Source organism: Columba livia, chromosome 11 (assembly GCF_036013475.1).
Source record: "Columba livia isolate bColLiv1 breed racing homer chromosome 11, bColLiv1.pat.W.v2, whole genome shotgun sequence".
Classification (NCBI taxonomy): domain Eukaryota; kingdom Metazoa; phylum Chordata; class Aves; order Columbiformes; family Columbidae; genus Columba; species Columba livia.
The window spans coordinates 18,651,973-18,665,924 of NC_088612.1; the positions used below are offsets into that span (position 1 = coordinate 18,651,973).

General features: G+C 39.2%; 2 protein-coding genes across 5 annotated transcripts in view; one reads left to right on the top strand and one right to left on the bottom strand.

Moving 5' to 3' along the window:
• The window catches only part of TMEM266 (transmembrane protein 266), an 85,888-nt gene that overhangs the window by 63,096 nt on the left and 8,840 nt on the right, over nt 1–13,952 (bottom strand). For 2 of the 4 annotated variants that reach the window (XM_065076224.1, XM_005515459.3), the window contains exon 1: nt 464–665. The exons of 1 other annotated variant lie outside the window; for it this stretch is intronic. The gene's annotated coding sequence lies outside the window, so the exon portion shown is untranslated. Of the gene's footprint in view, nt 1–463; nt 666–13,952 lie in introns of those variants that run through there. One more of the 4 variants, XM_065076222.1, reaches the window with a different exon arrangement.
• Nucleotides 561–13,952, top strand: part of NRG4 (neuregulin 4) — a 50,460-nt gene continuing 37,068 nt past the window's right edge. Inside the window, exon 1 of the mRNA XM_065076264.1 lies at nt 561–693. The gene's annotated coding sequence lies outside the window, so the exon portion shown is untranslated. The remainder of the gene's footprint in view (nt 694–13,952) is intronic.

Below are 13,952 nucleotides of genomic sequence, written 5' to 3' on the forward strand. Positions count from 1 at the left end.
GGTAAATGGGGATACAGCTCATTTAGGAAATGAGAGTAAAAGTGATGGAAACTGTCCTCAGAGGGCAGCCAGAGGCAGATATGGGAGTTTCTTAACATAATAAAAAAACCTCATCATTTATTTGGGAGAGAGCACAGTGTTAATACCCCCAAATGGGGTACAGCTAGATCTCTAAGAGTTCTTGTTTTTAGACTTAGATTAATCTCAAGATTTTGAGGGAACTTAAGTCATAACAGCGGGGCAAGAAACACTGCAGTTCTTCCACACAGGAAATGAACATGAAATATTTGCCCCTCCAGAATACAGACCCAGGTTGTTTGTTTGCTTTTAAGATGGAAATATGTTCACATTCCTACAGAATTCTGTTTTACAACTCAACCAGATCTAACCAGTGGCAACACCAATAAGCCAGACCTGCTCCCTCCTACTGGAGTCGGCAGCTCTACAACCAAAGTTCGCTCACCACCAGGACTGAAGGAGCAGCTGACAGCCAGGCAGCAAGCAAGCTCTTCTGATAGCTCCTGTGGCTCCACAGGGAGCAGAGTCCAACTCGCCTTAGCTGGAGGGATTGTTACCATGACATACGGTGCTCAGGAAGGTGAGACGAGTAACGTGGAAAGAGACCTGAGCGGAGATAGAGTCAAGTCTCCAGAGGACTCAGTGGAGCCTTCCTAAGAGAAAAAGTGGCAAAAAGTGAGTAATTTCCGGTGCAGATAACTAATGTATTTGTTGATTTAATGGATTAAAAAGACAAGTAGTTAATATGTACAATAAGAGGGCAGCACAACTGAAGCCTTCAAAATGGATGTAATAGGTTGTGTATATCTATATCCTAAAGAGATGACTGTGATTCATTCATGCTTCTTTCCAGGCTTTATGAAAGCAACAGAAGTGTCTTAACATACACTGATATTTTCCAGAAACTTATTCTTTCCATCCACTCTACCCCCTCGGTCGTTATGTTCAAAACTTCCTCAAAAAGAAAAAAAACTTTTATAGCAGCATAAACCACTTCCAACTTCCACAGGAAATTTCTGTGCAACTGAGCGGTGTTTAAAAGCAACAAATAACAGCAGGGAGATTCCGTTTTTGTGCAATTATCTCTCACTTGCATTCCTATAGGATATAGTGTAGGCAAAGGGCAATGATGTGGCTCCCCTCTCTACCATCAGGGATGGGCAAGGGGCAGAGGGTAACCTCTGCCTATTCCATCCACCACCCTGAGTAGAATTTTTTCCATATAGTCCTTTCCTCATCTATCTCACTCAATGTTCACTAGACAAAAAAGCCTCATCTCTCACAGTCTTATCAGAAGGAATTAGTTAACAGATCCAAGAGTTGATTGTTTCTGGGTTTTTTCACTTCTTGGAACTGAGACCAGAGAGCACATGGTGCCTGCTGAGATGCCATGTGAGTATGAGCAATGCGCATTTTGTTACAGTTCAGCAATTCTATTTGTTCTGTGGTGTGTTTTCAAGGTGAGATGGCCATAGAAGGAGCACAGTTTCCCAAGTTAAACAGAATTAGTTCAAAAATGAGATATGGCAGAAAGGAAAGAATTGTCCCAAAAAGTTTCTAGTGCAAGCTTTAAGTGGTGTAAAAACCAGAAACATTCACAGGACTAAATGACTGACATACTGTCTTGCGTGTCTTGTATGGACAGCGCAATGTGATGGGAAGCTAATTTCTGCATCTAGTTTTCTATATAGAGTTAAGTTTGGAGACTAGCAACCCAGCTTAAAATATGCAGGATCACAATTCAAATCTCAGCAAAGCTGACTCAGCTCCTCACCCCCCTGCAGTAGGTAAAGAAGCTGCTCCCTGATCACTGAGCATTTTCTGAGGCAAGACTATCAAAGTGCTTAAGAAGCGCTACACTTGACTTCCAAGCCCTTCAGCTTTCCTCTGTGTTTTGCACAGGTGTTACACATGCCAGTGCTCCCCAAGGCTTTTGCAAAGTACCCTCTGTTTATGATTTCTTTCACCCCCTCCTCTAGTGGAGGCACAAGCAGGCAACTGTTTCCACGGGTTCTGCTCAGAATCATACATGTTGGGAAGAGGGGTCATGTGCTACAGTTGAGCAAAGGTTCAAGCTGCTGCCCTTGCCCAGCACACATCCTGCCCAAGCTAATTTGTTAATGTTTAGATCAACCATCTATTGTCAGTCACCACACCTTGGCTGCAGCTTGCTAATAAGGAGATAAAGTCCAGCTTAAAAAACACAAAGCGAAAAAACAGTTTGGAAACCGTATGTTAAAGTATAGCACGTGTGAGATTTGTGTTTGTTATTTGTACATACACCCGAAACTAAAAGAAGAAAAAAAACCTGTACTCCACTTGTGCAGGAAAACCATGACTTTTAGCATCGGTTTAAGCAGCATCTTTCAAAATACATGCCACAACATAGTGGGCCCAATTTTGTGGAGGGAGGAGGAAGATAATTTAATTTAAGCCTATAGCACCAAAGCCTCTACTAACTTGCATCCTGTTTAGCTGAGCTGAAGTCAATACCACATGGTTCAGAGCCATTTGTTGTATTTGCTCACATTCTGAGGAATCTTATCATGAAGTTGTAAGCTTGTGTACAAAAGACAGATGTGAACTGAAACATCAGAGTTTATGTGCCAGATTCTGGCATGTTCTTCTAACTAAAGATTCTTCCACACAGCTCCCCAGCAGCTGCTTAGACATGTGGACAGGTTCACAGTTTGCATTCAAAGCAAATGCAACAGGCGACACTTTGAGGAGACGCTGCTGTTGGCTGCAACGCACATTTTAGGTATTCATGCCCAGCTTCTGCTCCCTCCTCTGCCCATGCCACAGCCATACACTGCACATGGGCCACTACTGGGAGCTGGGCCAGGACACTGATTTGGCATTTCAATCAACAATGACATGATTTTACTTTTCCTGCATTTTTTTTTTTTTTTAAAGGAGGATGGCTTTTCTGATACAGGTCAGAATACAGATGCAAAAATAGTCATGTTGGCAAAACTGAGAGGGTAAGGCAGTGGACTGTGGGCACAGCCACAGAGACAGCACAGTGGAGAAATACTTTAGATCAGAAATACTCCAAACAAAGATGTGGTATTGAGCCCTTGCCATTTGCAATATTCAACTGGAGTAAACATCCCACCTGAAAATGCCTAACAAATTGGGGAAGGGGAGAAAACAAAAAAGGGTTTCTATGTTGTTTTTCTTCTCCTTCTATGTCATACTGGAGCTTTTTATTCTGAATCTAGTACACATCAGGAAACAGAACCTTGTTTCCTTTGTGTAGAAAAGTTATTTTCTTATTTCAGCCTATAAATTAAAAATCTTATACAGTCTAAAGCTCAAATGATGCTTATTTAGGTTCTTGCTACGCAATCCTAAGGAGGCCACAGAGCCATGCAGAAAAAACAAGAGAAAGGCAAAGTGGGAGTAAGTTGAAATAGAAGTAGGGGAAACACCTAACCAGACATTACCCCAGGAGCTTTCAAAGAGAAAGGGGAAGTGTGATTTAACAGTAGCTACATTTAGCTCTTGTGAATTAGACTAGCCAAATTGCTTTTGTGATTAACACCATTGATGTCACCCTGAGAATCAGCATGAACATGATGTGATCACTCATCTCTACTCGTGCAAGTCACATTTCTCCAGGAACTGAAACCCTGGGATCACAAACTGAGAATTCTGGCAGCTGTTTTTGTTTTAACCTCTGTGAGAATTTTAACCAGCTCCATACATCTGCATTAAGAAAGTTTTATTAGTCATATATGTCAAAACTGCTTCCTTCAGAAATCCAGCAACCCACACTTCTGAAGGTCTCCTGCAGGAGAGGTCCCAGGACATGCTTGCTTCACTTCAGCTTGAACAAAACAGCTTTTTCCTTTTTCCCCTAGTGGGTGAACAGGTTCATTGTGATTAAAGAAAAGTAAAATCTATTTTGATTGAATGACTCTCCCTAATCTCGCTGTCATCTAAGACAAGAGTTCAATAAGTATTTGTTTATATAGCTCTGTATAGGTGGATAAGGAATACTTCCTTTATTTGTCAAAAGATTGTGAATGCAGAGATGCCACATGGAAAACAAACAGCAAATTAACTTCCTTAACAACTCAAGTACATTTGATACATATTAATGCTGCAGATTCTCAATTCCATTCATATCTTTAACATTCCCATGCAGTATCCAGCAAATTAAAGAGGTACAAGAGACAGAGTTTTTTATTTCAAAGAAGGGACATTGAATTTTGCATCTTTTTTATGGAGGGATCTACAGTAAAGTTTTTAAATACATCACATTAACAAAAAGGACAAAAACTCTCAAGCGTAAGAAAGTTATTTAGATTGGAAAAAATTAGGCATTCAGAAATTAGGAAACAGCAGATTTGACCTTGCTCATGCAGCCATAATTCTATCCTCTTGTGGGATGATCCTACATGCTGAAATTAGGCAGAACGTTGTCTGGGGAAAAAAGAGCATGTAATCATGTAATGAACAGTCTCATTATTCATAAGCATAGCTCATACTTCCTAGACAGAAGTTTAGATGAGCCAAAAAAGATAAAAATTATCTTGTGGAAATCATAATAATCTCTGTGCAAATGCATCGTGATCATTGGTCGAATCTTGAACTGTTCAGTACTGCCAATTTGGACTACAGGACAAATAACACTAGCTGAAAGAAAGCCTTTAGAGGAGGACTAGCCCAATACAAATTCCCAGGAGAGCCCAGTCCAGCCCACCATCTTCCAAGGAGCTTGCAGATGTGCGGCATGTGGTGCTTTCAGACATTCAGAAACAAGAGAAGCTGCTGTGTTTGGGATGGCTTTAAAGACTTCATTCATGCTCCTTCCCTCTGCCATCTCTTCCCCTAGAAACTGGGGAGAGAGGGCAGGGGCTATGTAGCAAGTCGACAGAGTTCTACGTCATAAATATGTTCTCAACACACACCACTGCTGCCCTGACAGCTCCTTCAGGCTCTCATTCCTGTTCACATACTGGCACTCTTGAAATTCAGTTGCTCCAGTACACTACCAATGTTTTCCAGAAAAGGTGCATGTCCAGCAGGTGCTGTAGCAATCCACGATGTAGCTAATCCTGAAGAAACATCTGCTCTTAGCTCCTTAATAAAGAATACGCATTCATTCAGCAAGAAGATTACTCATTTGACCTCTTACTCTGGAGTAACTCTCCAAGCTTGCCATCTACCTTACTGTTTCACAAACTGCCCTCATTTAGCTGCTGGAAATTGGTGATCCCAACAGCTGTTCTCCAAGCTTCCCCATGTGGTTAAGGTGGAACAAAAAAACCCACACACAGTGTAGGGCTCTCAAGTCCAGAGAACAAACAAAAGAGAGCAATCAGATATTTAAAAGGTCCCTTTAAAGATTTGTCTAGTCTTTGAAGCCTGGTGTTTCACACAACAATTAGGCACAAGGCTGCCAGCTGTTTATTTTGCTGCATGTCTCAACATCTCCTGCTCTACTTATAGTTCCAGCTGCTGGAGATGGGACTTCCATTTGAGAAAGAGTGAGGTCATACCTACACATACAAAGCAGCATCACTTAGAGCAGACATGGCTCCAAATGAGATGATCTCTCTTCACAGCCCAGCACAAGGATCCCAGCAGAGACCATGGGCTTGGATAAAAAGCTGGGGCAAGATGCTATGCTGATAGTGCTGCTGGGCTCACAGTTGGAAAGCCTAGTATTAGTTCCCTCTTGTGATGTGCCACTGCACATGCTTATAGGGACAAGCTGGCATCAACAGCCCCACTGGACTGAAAACACCTGTTTGCTTCTGGTCTGGGGAACTACATGACTCTGAGCTCAGCCAGCATATGGTTAGAAGATCATTTGGACAAATTTTATGACACGGACACTATCCCCCCACTCAACCGAGATATTTTGGTGCCACAAATCCTGGCTCTCAAAAGAAAAAAAAAAAATAGTAAGTCCAAGAAGAAAATTCTTCAGACCAATTCTGTGTCTCACATGATCAGCAGCACAATCCTAAGTAGACTGGTACTAAAGCCAGGCAAGCTATTAGGCAAGTCAAAAACAGCATCTGCAAGTAAAGATTTCATTCTAAGAACCAACTATACTGCAAATATATTTTTGAGAAATACTCTCAGACAAAATGAAATCGATTTATGTATGTATGTATGTTTTTCCTATGTATCTTAAAAGTAAGTATATAATAATTATCCCATTGATGTGAAATACTTTGCTCTTCTCCCAAACAGCACTATGCTTGTAGTTTAGCTTTTGGAAACAAATAGCCCAGCTGCTTTAATTGCAAATTTACGAATAGTTGTAGTATTTCATCCTAGTGATGCCTACAGAGGAAACCTCACTCTGCAAGAGCAGACAGCTAATAAAATTCTTGAATTCTCATCCTGTCTGGTACTTCAGAGGAAGATTATCTCACAGAGAGTATACAGACACAACAGTTGTACTGTTTGTGAATGAGAACATTTTTCCTGACTACTGGGAGTCTAAAAATGCAAGATTTAACTGCCTTATAGCATGCAGCATACTGATAGTCATTATTTTAATATAGAGCTAGTGCATTTAACTGTATAACTCTGGCCCCCTCAGTAGGTGATGGAATGCACTTACTACATATTATAGGCCAGGTTTCTGCCACAGACACGGACCTGGCTTCAGCTTCTCCAACAACTCCAAAAGTAAACTTTTAGTAATTGTTCTGTTCAATACTTACCAAATCATAGCAAAAGTGGGAAGAAACCAGTAACATATAAAAATATCACATGCATTTTCAAGTTAAAGTCATGAATGTTAATTCCTAGGCTGCTCTTTAAATACAGAACTGTAGTTTATTTACAGATGAAAAAAGTTGGTGAGATGAACTGATTAAGAAAAGGTATTCCTATGTAAAATGCCTGGCACTAACTCTGGATCAGACCACAGTAGTTTTTCCCCTTGTATTAAATAATTATAGCAAACATTTATTAAAGGAGAGACAATAACTTCCTGTCGACACTTATATCACATGTAACAGTGTCTGATGGAGAAATGTTGTACAACAGAGAAGTTTATGCAACAGATTCTGCTACCCCAGAGTTCAGCCTGTGGAAGGAGAATGTAAAGGAGATGCATTTGAAAAAGCTTTGTTTGCTCACTATTTTATTTAAAATAGGAAATCATAAATAAAACAGAACAACCCAACCACACTGGCCCACAGAAAAAAAAATCATTATCCTTCAATGTTCTGTGCTATTGTTCCCAAGCCAGAGCAAGTCCAGGGAATTCTGCCTCTTCCGGCACCAGACAGAGAAAAGCTTTGGCCACTAGTGTGTGACCCAGTGTAGCAGTCATCCTGCCACCCCTCACAGCGCTATTTTAGCAGTATCTTATTTAGTACATCAAGTCCCATGACCCATATCCAATAAGGAGGTTCTGTCTAATACACTGATCAGATAAAAGGATGCTTTTCAAGCAGTGGTTATGCAAGAGATCCATACTACATTGCAAGCCCTGAAACACTAAACAAATATTAAGTTATAAATAATATGCATTCTTGCTCTTAAACCCATAACAGATACCAGCCACCTGCTTGAAATAAAACTGTGTCTACTACATCTGCAAACAGAGACTTTTGTTAAGATTTATCCATTCACCTTCACTAAAATAAAAAAAAAAAAAATTCACCAAGAAAGAGTCACTAACATTTCTAGGAAGTAGGAAACTCAGTAAAATGTGTCTTATGACAGATGAGAGCAAGGAAGCTATATCTGCATTAGCTTCTGGATTAAAAACATGAAGAACCATTCAACATTTTTCAGAAATATTTTAATATCAACATTGCATTAACCCCTACAACTCAATCACCTTCTGCTACATAATTCATCAATCTCCAGCCAAAGACTCACTAGGACTTTCAATAAAATTTAAGTAATGAGTATGTACTCTCTAACTAACCCAAAGTCCAAGACAACAAGGCAAATAGGTGCCAGAGTCCCGATTAGAACTCATGTTTCTGACTTTTGGTCTGGCACTAATCAGTGAAAAATGCCATTTCGCAGTAGGAAGAAAAGCCTCCAGTATTGTAAGTGAAGGTTTTTGGTTTTGTTGTTTGGGATTTTTTTGGTTTTGTTTTGTTTGGGGTTTTTTTAATACACATATAAAATCTTCCAAAATGAAAATTAATTCAGTTTTAAAGACTTGCTTGAATCAGAAAGACAAAAGAATGCAAAATCAGTACAAATTCTCCAATAAAATAAGAATATCTGCAAGAAATTGAGATTATACTGGCCTCAGGTCAGAGATTTATTGGACTTGAGGCTGTAAAAACAAGTAGGAGAAATGAGACAAACTGCTTGCTGCAAAGACCAATAAGGAGTTTAAAGAGGCAATACCTTGTGCTCATTTAGTTATCATCTTCATAGGTCCAAAACACTGGTCCTTAAAACTGTTATTCTCAACATACTGATTTCAAAAATGAGATTGACAATTGACAGTTCCTGACCTGTTGAGTTTACAACATTCAAAAAAACACAGGACAGAAAGCTTTCAGATGATATCAAGCATCTGTTCTCAGTGAGAGCTGTCAAAGGCATCCACTGCAAACTTCACTGCAAAACTGAGACAGGAAAGATACCAAGATGACAATCAGAATTCTATGATTTTTAAGGTCCTAGACATGAACAGTCTTTCAGGGCAAGAAAAGCTGGCCCACTGTTATTCACGTACTACTTAGAGACACATTAGGTACTTCAGAAGGTGTTTTTTAAAGTGACATAAACCTTGCTCCAAAGTACTTAATCTAATTTGGGACAATGGTGACTGTAATAAGATCAAACAGTTTTGAACAAGTATATACTAAATAGCTTATAAATATAGGTTGGTTTAACAGACCTATCATATTGAGATACTGAAGACAGGATCTTTTAGGAAAAAATTGAAGGATAGCATGAGAAACAGGGAATGCTTCAGGAGAGGAAAACTTCTTTCTTGAATCAAAGATGTTAATGGAATATTTTTTCAAAAACTTGTTCAAGTTTTTGTTTTTTTTTTTTTTTTTTGTTGTTGTGTTGTTTTTGTTTGTTTGTTTGTTTGTTTTTTTAAATGCACATTGTGCTTCTTTAACAACTGGTAATAAAGGAACACTCTCCTGCAATTCACAAAACGGACGTGTGCAAACCAAGCATAATCAACTTCAGAGAATACTCAGAGAGAAGTGTTAGGCAGCATCCAAAGGCTAGAAAAATAGCTGCCAAGTATAGGCAGGCCAAAACACAGTGCACTCTCATCCAGGAGCAGAGCACTTCTGACTCCTACAGGACCAAGACTATCAGTGAGTTTAGATCAGTTCGGGCAGCTATACACTTTTAACGCATTTTACCACTAAGTTGTGCAGCGCTGCAGATGGCAGGCAGAGCACACATTTTATAGGGCAGAACTAATTTCTCCTGTTTTCAACAAGAGCATGGCCCATTTTGAAGGCCCAAGGAACACCCATGCTATAGTGTGATACGTAAATGTAGCACACAAACTTCCACCCATGTAAGGAATCAATCTATTCATTTCCCATTAAATTACTATGCTTCTCTTGTAAAAAAATACAGTAAAACATGAGCCGTAAAAATTAAAGACACAAACTTCTTTCCCTTCTCTGCTTTTAGAGGAAACGTCTTATTGAAAGAAAAGATTGTTTTTCTGTGTCCAGGCCAATAGTTGCCCTCTTCGGATTAGAGAGATGGATTATAGCAGCTCATGCTGAGCTAGCACTGGTGCAGCTGGACTTTGATACTAGTTGCCAGGCTGGCTAGTTTACAGCTAACTCAGGTATAGCTGGACAAGCGGCAGCCTGCAATGCAGCAGCAAATTAACTATTTAACTCAAACCAAAATCCTTTTTCCCTACTTAATGAGAAACAGCAGCTGACAAACTATGGATTTGGCATTCTATCACATGCAATAAGATTTGCTGCAAGTATCTAAAAATATACTTCATGGCTGACAGCCCAAGGAACTGATCAATTAAAGTTCAAGAGGTGCATTTTACAGTCCAGATGTTCTCAAACTGGGCTCCATCGACAACTTACAGAGATGGTTGTTCACATTATACTGATTTTTTTCCCCTTTGCTGTACCAGTTTGTGTCCAAAAAATAAAAAGTACATCTACAATTCTTAAAAAAAAAAAAATCTCCTTAAACATTTTCTCCTTTTGTTACAGTTAGAATAAAAATATCACAGCAAATCAATAGGATGAGAAGCTGACCCAGAGACATCTTGGTGTACAGTATGAATCAAACTTGAACCTCTGCTGTAGTATGACCTTAATAAGAGCTCTGAAAGCATGAAAATTACAGGATCCACATGTACATGCATAAACTCTAGATAATAACAAAAATTCCACAGGGCAAACGCTCTTTTCCTAACATGACCCAAAACACTTCTTCAGTAGAACTGGTATCAAAACTTGGGCAAATACAGGGAAGAGCAAGAGATCTTACTTGCTTATTTAAGGAAAAACCTGGTAGGATTTTGTAGGCAAGTGGATTGCAACCATGTTACTCCATCTTAATTTATTAAATACTCATGCTTGAAAGGTTTCCTCCAACACTCCAGTTATACACGATCATAAAAATGCAAAACTATACCTTGGGGAAGAGATGAGAACTAATTTAAACACGCATTTATCCATGCACTGAAACAAACACAAAACTATCTCAAAAACGACAAGAATCTAAGCTTGGATACAACACTATCATGTGTCTTGTATAGGGGATACCTGGACATGGACGTACCTGTATCTTCATCCATCTTTTCATTTGGATGTTAAATTACAAATTAGCAACTTGACTGCCACTAACACCAAACGCCATCATAGGCGAGAAGGGAAGCAGCTAGGTCCAGCATGTCAAATCAGTAGCTGTTGCTACATATATCTTTCCTTGCTCAAATCACAAGAATCCTTCTAGTTCAGTCCTTTGGGGGTGAGAGGAAGAAAGTGCTTAGACTGATATAAGGAAAGTAATTATAAATTAAGTACCATGTAGCTTCATTGCCTATAGCAGAGAAGTGAAAAACAGGTCACGTACAAAACCTTGATACATCATTTTTTATTTTGATCTTTTGGCTTTCAAGTCCTTCCTTTCTCCTTCCCTTGCAAAGGCACACACTTCTCATAGGAGTGCAAATCTGTAAGCATCCCAACATAGTCTCTGAGGCTGTTTTGTTGCATTTCCCAGAAAGCAGCCTTAATTTTGCCAAGTCAGAAAAATCACTGATCATCTTTGCTACATGCTATAAAGCAGAGGACTAAAGCAAAGTTCAAGTGTTCATTGTTTTTCCTTGGAAAAATGCTCTGCCACTTCAGTGTGTTCCATCTCTCCTTCCCTAAACTGGAGAACTTTTACTCTTGGTTTCACATCTCTGCTCCAGTCACAGCGCTGCTTGGTGGCAGCAGAACATGCATTACCTTCTGGGCTTCTTTCAACCCTTAATAATCCAGACAAACTCCTTGCTCTTACTGAAATACTGGTATGCATTTGGATTCTTTCTTTGAACACCAACAAGTCAGGCTCTTGCCCATCATTTCACTTCATTCTCAAGTAACCATTTTTAATGTAAGCCACAGCATTCTATCAATTTCTGCAGCGAACATGAATTTGTTTCCACCTAGAATTTCATGACTTTGCAACACGGATCAACAGCTTCATGCATTGCCCACTACACCAGCATTTCAGACAACACTCTGCTAGCAGATTCTTTTACAGACATGCTACCAAATCATCCCAACTCACAACTTTGCTGTGGCTAAAGATGGGGTTCGGTTGAGAAGTCAAGAAGCTATTTCCATGAGTTTTGATGTTGTCTGAAGGGCTATAGAGATCATGGTCACTGTCTTCTTTGTCCGTATTTTTCACACGTCTTTTGGCAGCTACACAGAGCAGACAGATTCCTTTATGTATGATAAATGCTACAATCACTGCCATCTCCTTAGGGAAGGCAAAGAGTGCTGATCACAGCTAAATGGGTATATGGCTCACACTGCAAACACAACTTCTCTACTGCAAGGCAGGCTGATGTACTGCAGGCTAGACAGCCGCAGATACAGAACACACATTTTGATTAACTGTGTATGCTGCACTTGCTACAATGAGACTATTACTTTGAGTGAGTTTGATCACTTTTGTTGTCCTTTAAGGACATTTTATCACCCTATTGTTTTTCTTTTTAACTTCAGCTTGGGAGACAGAAAATGAGATGCTTGTCTAAAGCAGGATGAAATCTAGAGTAAAATGGTCCTTTCATGATCACCTGTTCCCCAGCCCTTCTAAGCAGAGTACTGAAGTAATTTTACCAAGCTGATAGTTACCTTCAAGCACAAGCTTCCATGAGGACCCAAAGGAACATGCAAGCTTACCTTAGACCATACTCTGACATACCTGCAAAAATTATCAGCTATTGACACTGCAGTCAATAATTTCCTATTCCACCTTAGGATCTCAAAGCATTAAAAAGCCTGTGTAATTATTCATAAGGTAAAAATACTTTCTCTTCTACACATAAGTAAAATAAGGTACAGCGTGTAACACAGACATGTCATTTCTCTTGGTAACTCTTACTTGCATGTCTTAATCATACACTTGTTCTTCTTCTCTTTTTTTTCCTCCCTTTCTGCCCACAAGCACTTTGGGAAGCTTTTAAACTGTTTTATTCTTCAGGGCATTTTTTTGTTTGTTTTGGTTTTTAATACAGTCTATGTTTAAACAGCATGCATTGTCCTAAGTGTTGCCACAGACAAACACCCACCCAAAATTAAATTCTATAAACAAACAAAAAAAATCTCTTAAACACTTTCAGAACTGCTGGGAGCATACAGTAACTAAAAGTGTGACATGCACAGCAGAATAGGCAGTCTTTGCTGATGTAAAAGCTTTTATGGAATACTGTTCTATTTAGTTCTTACATCAGCTGGAAAACAGATGATTTAAAATGCAAATATTCTATATCACATACTTCAAACCTGGGCTCTGAATGGAAACAATGCCATTATCTGCTTAACAAAGCCCAATTATTCAATGAATAATCAAGCTACTGTGCCAGGTCTGAATGCCCACAATATGTTATTAGATCATATGGTATATTCTGACCTAGACATAGCTGCCTATAGCATGTAATTAAAGGTTTCAGATATATTACATTCCTCTCCTGCCAAATGCTGTTCATGCAGTATGCTTTATATACCCAATGAAAATAACAGAAAAACAGTCTGTTTCAGGCTGATATGCTGTGTTAAACTCTTTAAACAAAACTAGTATACAGCCCCAATATCAGATGTTCTTCTAGGGAGGTACCACCACTACTACCTGTTTTTCCTCTAATACTAAATTCTCCATTTTATAATTTAATATTTTGAAAACTGGCCTTCCCTTTTTCTATCTTCATTCTATGGTAAAAGCACTCTGCATTGCTTTATGATAGCATCATAATCAAGATAAGTATTTCATTACATTAGACATCACCTGCAGAGAAAGCTCATGTCCTATACAGCCAACAACAAAAAGTATGTTTTAAAGTCATTTTTAAAGCTTGTGAAACACAGACACTAGGGCATGAAGTCCTCCCTCTCTTGACAAAATGAACTGTGCAAGTCTGCACTTCCCAGTCAATTTATCCAATGTACCTTAGTCCTTATGTAAAGGTGTGAAGCAGAAGAAAGCTTGCTTCACCTGTTCACTCGGTCTATTAAATCTCTCCACCAATGTCGTCTGTGAAAGTGCCAGTTATAAATAACAGTGTTTTTAGATAGGGACGTGGATCATTTCTCACTAGATACACTTACTTCACTTAACCCAGCAAGTATCAACCTGATACTAGCTGACACCAGTCACCTAGACACTCCAATAACTGGCTGCATTTCCAAGTGTGTCAAAGAAATAACCAATTAGTCTATGTCTGCTAGTTCACTGCATCCAACGCTTTCATATTC